The sequence below is a fragment of the Engystomops pustulosus genome, chromosome 6 (assembly GCF_040894005.1).
Source record: "Engystomops pustulosus chromosome 6, aEngPut4.maternal, whole genome shotgun sequence".
NCBI lineage: Eukaryota > Metazoa > Chordata > Amphibia > Anura > Leptodactylidae > Engystomops > Engystomops pustulosus.
Genome location: NC_092416.1, coordinates 42,520,279 through 42,529,997, shown reverse-complemented (window position 1 = coordinate 42,529,997; position 9,719 = coordinate 42,520,279).

The following is a 9,719-nucleotide window of genomic DNA, read 5'->3' as shown; positions in this document are numbered from 1 at the left end:
TTCGAGGGGGAATACTGCTGTGTGGGATGTGTGAAAATTGCTCATCTGTAAGCCCAGATTCTGGATCTAAATGAGCAAGTTTCAAGGCTGCGGGCAATTGACAATATGGAGCGAAGTTTGCTGCTCCTGGAGCACAAACTCTATGGGGAAGGTGGGTGTGGGGAGGGAAGTATGGAGGTGTAGAGTGAGGGGGCAGCTAGTTGGGTAACATGTAGAAGGCGGGGTAGAGGGAAGAGTTGTAGGGAGTCTAGTCCTGATCTGGTGCACCCCAATAAGTTTGCCAGGCTGGCGGATGAGGGGGATATCAGCTCTGGGGTAGCAATGCTGCAGCAAGACGTGGCCTCTAGCAACCAGTGGACTGTCTGCTCCGGTAAGAAGGGTAATGGGAGCACAGGCAAGGTCAGACAGGTGCTGGTAGTGGGAGATTCGATTATTAGGGGAACAGACAGGGCAATCTGTCACAAAGACCGTGCATACCGAACAGTGTGTTGTTTGCCGGGTGCTCGGGTTCGGCATGTTGCGGATCGGGTTGACGGATTACTGGGAGGGGCTGGTGAGGAACCAGCGGTCATGGTCCACATTGGCACTAATGACAAAGTAACAGGTAGATGGAAGGTCCTTAAAAATGATTTCAGGGATTTAGGCCATAAGCTCAGGGCAAGGACCTCAAAGGTAGTTTTCTCCGAAATACTGCCTGTACCACGTGCCACACCAGAAATACAGCGGGAGATCAGGGAGGTAAATAAGTGGCTCAAAAGTTGGTGTAGGAAGGAGGGTTTTGGGTTCATGGAGAACTGCGCTGACTTTTCTGTCGGCTACAGGCTCTACAGTAGGGATGGGCTGCACCTCAATGGGGAGGGTGCAGCTGTTTTGGGGGAAAAAATGGCTAGAAGGTTGGAGGAGTGTTTAAACTAGAGACCTGGGGGGAGGGCAACTACACTTGTGCAGGGCAAATAGACAGTGTAGATAGAGAGCTGGGAAGAGTCATAGTCCATGGGGGAGGAAGGGGGGCTGGAATGAGATTGGGGAATAAGAACAAAAGGAATACGGACAGGGAAAACCATATAAAGTGTATGTACACAAATGCCAGAAGCCTCACAAACAAAATGGAGGAACTGGAACTCTTGATGTTGGAGCGGAAATATGATATAGTGGGTATCAGCGAGACATGGCTGGACAGTAGCTATGACTGGGCTGTTACTATAGATGGTTATAGTCTTTTTAGAAAGGATCGTATAAATAACAAAGGGGAGGGGTTTGTTTATATGTGAATTCTTGCCTCAAGCCCATCCTGCGAGATGAAATCGGTGACGCAAATGCAAATGTGGAGTCCCTATGGGTGGAGATAAGGGGAGGGAAAAAGAATAATATAATATTACTAGGGGTTTGTTATAAGGCTCCAAATATAATGGAGGCAGCAGAGGAAATGCTGATAAGTGAAATGGATGCGGCTTCAAAGCCTGGTGAAGTACTTATCATTGGGGACTTCAATTACCCAGATATTGACTGGGGGGCAGAAACATGCAGGTCCTTCAAAGGTAGCAGGTTCTTGTCAACAACAAAAGACAATTACCTGTCACAAATAGTCCTGGAGCCAACAAGAGGGGGGGCACTGCTGGACCTTATCCTAACCAACAGACCTGATAGGGTATCAAAACTACAGGTTGGGGGGAACCTGGGCAATAGTGATCATAATATCATTGATTTTGTACTACGGCAACCAACACTCTAAACTTCAGGAGGGCAAATTTTCAGCAACTAAGGGAAGACCTTAAAGGAAACCTACCACTTGAAGTGGCAGGTTTCAGAAAAAAATACAGAGCACCAGCTCAGAGTGAGCTGGTGCCAGAGCTTATTTTTGTTAGTGTTTTAAACCGCAGTATCGCGGTTTAAAACACTTTTTAAACTTTATAGCCGGCGCCGGGAGGTACGCGCTCGGCGCTTACCATGCGCGCGGCTCTCCTTCACTTCCTATGTAGCCGCGCGCACGGTCGCGCGCATGATAAGCGCCGGGCGCGTACCTCCCTGCGCCGGCTATAAAGTTTAAAAAGTGTTTTAAACCGCAATACAGCGGTTTAAAACACTAGCAAAAATAAGCTCCGGCACCAGCTCACCCTGAGCTGGTGCTCGGCATTTCCATCTGAAACCTGCCACTTCAAGTGGTAGGTTTCCTTTAAAGGCATAGACTGGGATAATGTTCTCAAAGACAAAAGCCCCCCCACAAAATGGGAATTTTTCTCAAATATTCTGAAAAAGTCCTGTGAGAAACACATACCTTATGGGAAAAAGCATAAGAGGAACAAGAAACGGCCAATGTGGCTAACTAGTCTTGTAAGGAAAGCAATAAGCGGGAAAGATAAGGCGTTTAAGGTGCTAAAACATGAAGGTAGCGATGAGGCATTACAGGATTATAGAGAGAAAAATAAATCCTGTAAAAAGCAGATAAAGGCTGCAAAAATAGAGACTGAGAGAAAAATTGCCAGAGAGAGCAAAAATAATCCCAAATTATTTTTCAAGTATATAAATGATAAGAAACTAAAAACAGAGAGTGTGGGTCCCCTTAGAAATAACATGGGGGTCATGGTGGAAGGAGATGAGGAAAGGGCCAGTCTACTGAATGTCGCCTTCTCAACTGTCTTTACCCAGGAAAATCCCCTGGTGGAAGACACAATGAGGAATAATGTAAATTCTTTTTGGAATGTCAACAGTTTAACCCAGGAAGAGGTACGGCGCCGCCTCGTAAGCACTAAGATAGATAAATCACCGGGGCCAGATGGCATACACCCCCGGGTTCTGCATGAACTATGTACCGTGATAGACAGACCGTTATTTTTAATATTTGAAGATTCACTGAGGACTGGTTATGTTCCACAGGACTGGCACATAGCAAATGTGGTACCAATATACAAAAAAGGATCAAATAGCGATCCTGGAAACTACAGACCCGTGAGTCTAACTGCTGTGATGGGGAAAATATTTGAGGGGTTTGTTAGAGATGCTATCCTGGAGTATCTCACTGTGCACAACCTTATAACCCAGCGTCAGCATGGGTTTATGAGAGATCGGTCCTGTCAGACTAATCTGATTGGTTTCTACGAGGAGGTGAGTTCAAGACTGGATCTGGGGGACGCTGTGGATGTTGTATATCTGGACTTTTCAAAGGCATTTGACACCGTGCCACATAAAAGGTTGGTATATAAAATGAGACTGCTGGGAATAGGAGATAATCTGTGTATTTGGGTAAGTAATTGGCTTAGTGATAGAAAACAGAGGGTCGTCATTAATGGCACATTCTCAGATTGGGTTGAGGTTACTAGTGGAGTGCCACAGGGGTCAGTATTGGGGCCACTTTTTTTAAATATTTTTATTAATGACCTTGTAGTGGGTTTACACAGTCAAGTTCAAATATTTGCAGATGATACTAAGCTGTGTAAAGTAATAAATACTGAAGTCGATAGTTTAGCATTACAGAGGGATTTGTGGAAGCTTGAGGAGTGGGCAGAGAAATGGTTGATGAGATTTAATGTAGATAAATGTAAAGTTATGCACTTGGGCCATGGAAACAAAAAGTATAATTATGTTCTAAACGGTCAATTACTTGGTAAAACTGGAGCTGGAAAGGACTTGGGGGTATTGGTGGATGGTAAACTTAATTTTAGTGACCAGAGCCAGGCAGCTGCGGCCAAAGCAAATAAAATTATTGGATGTATCAAGGGAGGAATAGATTCTCACGATAAAGACATAGTTTTGCCCTTATACAAATCGCTGGTCAGACCACACATGGAATATTGTGTACAGTTTTGGGCACCAGTGTATAAAAAGGATATAGTAGAGCTGGAACGGGTGCAGAGGAGAGCAATCAGGATTATTAGGGGAATGGGGGGATTAAAATACAATCACAGATTACAAAATTTGGGATTATTCAGTTTAGAAAAAAGACGACTGAGGGGAGACCTCATTACAATGTACAAATACCTGAACGGACAGTACAAGGATCTCTCCAAAGATCTTTTTATACCTAGGCCTGTGACCAGGACAAGGGGGCATCCTCTACGCCTAGAGGAGAGGCGATTTTACCATCAACATAGACAAAGGTTCTTTACTGTAAGAGCATTGAGACTATGGAGCTCTCTGCCGCAGGAGGTTGTTATGGCGGACTCTATGTACATGTTCAAGAGAGGCCTGGATGCCTTTCTGGAGAGCAAAAATATCACGGTTATGGGGATAAAACATTTATTTAATTCTTAAAGGTTGGACTTGATGGACTTGCGTCTTTTTCCAGCCTTAAATACTATGATACTATGAAGCCTTGATTAAGTTGCAGTTCCCGGTTGCATAGCCAGTATTGAAACTAGATTCCCCCTCATGTAACCCACTTGTTTAATGGGCGTGTAGAGGGGCATGCAGAGACACAGACTGGGCCAGGGACACCCCATGACATTGCACTAGCAGGTTATAGTACTAGTATTATTCTAATCCCGGTCCTGCAAGGTCGGGCACCAGATATTTTAACATCTTAGTGGTACAATGATAGACTAAGATATCATACTAGACGACTGTATATACAGTTTGGTCCGCTTGAAAATATGAAAGTCATTTGGAGGATTTGTCAAGGCTTCTACTGGCATACAAGCCTTGAAGAAGTTGCAGTTCCTGGTTGCATAGCCAGTATTGAAACTAGGTTCCCCCTCATACCACCCGCTCGCTTAATAGGGGGCATGCAGAGCCACAGAGTGGTCCAGGGGCACCCTATGACATTGAACTAGCAGGTAATAGTAGTAGTATAATTATAATCCAGGTCCTGCAAGGTCAGGCACCAGATATTTTAAGAGGCTGGAGCCTCCTTGTATATCTGGAGTGATCTGCAGTGGGATATTGGCTGAATAAACACCCATAGACTAGAGTCCTCTGCTCAGGATGCCCCTTATAAGCCAAATGTCATAGAAAGGCAGGGGAAATGTCTTCATGAGACCGACTTTTAATAGAAGAAACTAGAACAAATTCTTCTTTAGTAATTGGAATCTTGGAACATTACAACAATTGTATCTGAAGTTGGTTTTAGAAAATATACTAATTCAGTAACAAAATCAGAAATACAGAACTGTAGAAATGCTTAAATTGGTTAAGAAGGTAATGAATGGAAAAAAAATGAAATGTGCAGATTTGGAATAAATAATTAAAATTTATATGAATATATAAGCAAATGACAAAGAAGCCTAATGAAAGGTAAATGTGATAAAACAGAACAAAAACAGCAACTGTATATCTTAATCATTTTTAAAGAAATGGAAATACTACAATAAAACATATTTTCCCATTTTTTTTTAATTTTGTGTAGAGGTGTTCCTGAGTGATTGATGCTGCAGCTGCCACATCAATGGTGCTTCAGTGCTGCATTTTCACTATACGTTGCACCAAAAATACCCTTTTGTCTCTGGTTCGGTGGAGATCCCACTAGCCAGACATCCGCCAAGTGGCATGTCATTAAACAGAATGCTCTTCTACAAAACTAACAGTGACGTCTACAATTATTTTTAATATTTTTATGGAAGATCGTTAATTCCATAGTACTGTACATTCAATTCTTCATATTTCTCTGAACAGTAAATGCATTTATTTTTAGTAAGCCGTCTGGACCAACCAGGAGTTGGATAATATAAAAAACTTAACTTGAACTTCACGGCTTATGTCATCAGTGAGACAATGAATGAATGTTGGATCACCTTGAGCACACCACTGAAAATGTTTTCAGGCCCCACTCTTCATCTATACTAGCAATTTGCATGTGGTGTGGCATGAATCATCATGAGGTTGTAAAAAAATATAATAATTGTTAAGTATCCTGTAAGAAATATTCATAGTTTAAGGTTAGTGTACCAGTCAAGCCACCTCTAAATGGGTTAGGTAGCCTATTGTTGAATGTTTTAAATCATATTATATTTCAGAGCCTGGTCTTAGGGCCTATTAAGACTTAAAATTGAACCTGTCAGCAGAAATGGACCTAATAAACCACTACCAGTATTTTACCCAGTGGCCAAATACCTTGTACATAATGGGGGTCATTTACTAAGGGCCCGATTCACGGTTTCCCGATGTGTTACCAGAATATTTCCGATTTGTGTCGATTTCCTCTGAATTGCCCGGGATTTTGGCGCACGCGATCGGATTGTGGTGCATCGGCGCTGGCATGCACGCGACGGAAATCGGGGGGGGGGGCGTGGCGGAAATCGGGGGGGGGGCGTGGCGGAAATCGGGGGGGGGCGTGGCGGAACGAAAACCCGACGGATTCGGAAAAACCGCCGCATTTAAAACAAAAAATGTGTCGCGGAGCTTGCACTTACCTTCACTCAGCCTGGCTCGGTGTATTCCAGTGCGTCGGAGGAACTGCCTTAAAAAAACCCAGCCGGACCCAAATCCAGCGCAGAGAACGCGCCGCTGGATCGCCAATGGACCGGGTAAGTAAATCTGCCCCAATGTATTTTTCATAGCTCACCATGGTGGTATCATCCAAAAAATCAACTTTGAAATGAGATGTCAAATAAGGGTATGAAGTCATGAAGTCGAAGTGCTCATCCATGAAGTCACACTTGCTCCTCAAAAAGCACTTTCACTATAATTGACATTCATGCATCCATTCATGCTCTACAAAAGCCTGAGTGAATTATGGCAACCACAGCAGGTTGAAAGGAAGAGATCTTGACTCCGGTACTAACTAATCCGCCTTCATATAATCAATTAACATCTAATTTCTAGTGGATTTTCTAGATGATGCCATCATGATGTTCCATGAAAAAATGGGATCTGGGAAGTGTTAAAGGAAATCTACCATTTTAAAATGGTCAAACTGTAAACATACCGTTACACAGCGCTAGTTATGCCGATATTGGAGGTGGTCGTGATAAGGCACAGAAATCCGCAGTTTAGATGAAAAATTGATTTATCATTAGGCATATGACCCCATTCGGTGCCCTTGGGCCCCTGACACAGGGCACGTGGCGCTCGGTCACAATCATAACAATGCATGCACCTTGCATGCTTGAAACTTTTCCCCCCTCGCAGAGACGCTGATGTCACCGAGCTCTTGGGAGCATTGGCACATGCGCTGTGTCTTCATTATGAGCTGGCAGTGCTTCCGAGAGCTTGGTGACGTCACCGACTCTTGGGATAGAGCAAGGGAGGGTAGGGGGTGAAGGGAGGGTAGGGGTTAAAGGCTCAAACACGAAAGGCGTGTGCACTGTTATGATCGGGACCAAGCGCCAAGCACCCTGTGTCAAAGGCCCAGGAGCACCGAATGGGGTCATAAGCCTATTGATAAATTGATTTTTCATTGAAACTGCGGATTTCCGTACCTTATCACGACCACCTCTAGCATCAGCTTACTTAGCACTGTGTAACGATATGCTTAGGTCAGAATGACCATTTTAAAATGGTAGAGTTCCTTTAATTTACTTGACAACATACGGTACGGAAAGTATTCAGACCCCTTTTGCTCACTAATGTGCACTCTGAACTGCATCTTAAAAGAAAAAACTGAAATGTAGATATTTTTGTTAATTTATTAGACAAGAAAAACTGAATTATGTGGTTGGTAGCTTATTGGTGAGTTGGTTCTTTTTGTAATATAATTGGGGAGAGGGGTCTGTTTTGGTGGAGACCTGGCCCACATGCAGTGTTGTTTTTTGGTGATTATTTGGGTTTTAATGTTCTAATATGCCAGATAGTGGTACCAACCTTATGGGCAAGGCTTTACAAAGAATTCAGTAAGAAAGTAACTTGTTTATTGGCTTCTTCACCATGTCTCCCTTGGCTATCATGTTCAAATGTACATTCTTCCTCAACTCTCTAGTGGCATATTAACCTCTTTAAGGGTCTTTTAGATGGCCTCATAATCAGGACAATGATCAAGTGTAAGTGTTCCTAGAACATTCATTCCCAATGCCTTTTCTAATTGAATTGCTTATCAGCTAACCAACAAGCAAAGACTCAACGGGTGGTTATTTGCATCTTCTGTGTAGTATAATGGAAGCAGAATTCTTACCAGAACCTTGTGCTATAGAAGCATAGATATAGTGCTGTGAATGAGTGCAGCTAAATGGCAGATGAACAATAGATATAGTTATCATACCCCCACCACTACCTGTAAATAGAATGCCAATGGCCATATTTGTTGTGCACACATCCTCAGACAAATGACTGTTTTTATGAAGCCAAGAGTATTACTATCAGGATTGTCTTTTTTCAAAGATCCTCCTGTTTCACACTTCTGGTTATTACTTTTGTCATCTCTGTATTTTTACATTAAGAATTATTTAAGAAATAGGCATCCTCAAAACATGGATCTATAGGGACAGTGTATTGCCATGCTAGGCTAAGAGGTGGGCAAGGTTGAAAACCTTGAGTGAAAGCTTTCTTCAGGCCCGGGAGTTTTCCCACCAGTCATTAGTTCTCTTGCTGTGAGTATATCTCGGACTTGACTTCTCTGGTTAGTGATTTTGCCCTTGAGCGCTCTGGTTCTGACTTGTCTTGCTAACTAAGATTTGTTCTTCTGCTTAATTATCCATCACCAGATTTAGTTCAGGGAACGTCACCAAATTAACGGATAACATTATAACTGTCACCATATTTTTCACAAATACAGCTAGAGGCAGGTTCCATAGAGCCCTATCAACTAATTGACACCTTTCTTTTAGCTAAAATTGTTTCCCTCAGATTACCATATAATCAACTTTCTAATTTTACCTGGTATCCAGGGATTGAGGGGGAGAGTGGCCTTGGGCTGACATCATCACAGGTCCTTCAGTCTCTTAACATTAGCAACTGTACCCCATGCATATATATCTGATCAATGAAATCACGGCATTCCCGCGTGGAGGCATCAAGAGAAGTAGAAGTCTATGCAGGCATGCTGTCATTTCATTGATCAGATATATGCATTGGGTGCAGTTTGCTTATGTTAAGAGGCTAAAGGACCTGTGATGATGTCACCCTGGTCGCATGACATAAGTGCTGAATGCTGAGTAAGGGATGAGCTGCTGGATTCAGCCTGAGGAGGCTAAAGGACCTGTGATGATGTCACCCTGGTCACATGACATTAGTGAAAGAGGTCAGCTGCTGGACTCAGCCCGAGGAGGCTAAAGGGCCTGTGATGATATTAGCCTGAGGAGGCCACACTGACCTCAACTCGCTATAGATATCCCTGAATACCAGGTAAAATTATAAAGTTGATTATATGGAGATCTGAGGGAAACAATTTTTAGCTAAAAGAAGGGTGCCAGTTACTAGGGTTCAATGGGAACCTAACACTAGCTGTATTTTGAAAAATGTGGTAAGAGGTTCCCTTTATGGGTGTAGGCAGAGATAATTGGTAAGAGGGGGGGGGGTGACAGATTTAGTTAGACCTGACCTTTGTGTTTCATGGTGTGTGTCCATATTGAAACTACTTTAGCCAGTGACTAGTATAGGTTTCAGTTTTCTTGTGCTAGATATGTTAAATCTTTTGGGTAGAGATGTCCCCCATTTAGTTTGCCTTCATCCCTACTCTGCTCATCCTACTCTTTTTTTAAAAAGTGTTAGGTGGGGGTAAATAATTACATTTTTATGGCTTGTGTCAAAGATTACAACCGTATGCATGCAACTATTTATTAATATACTCTGTATATATCCAGTATATATATTTCAATGTCTCATGCCTGTGTATGTTGGATTTAGCATCCTATGGA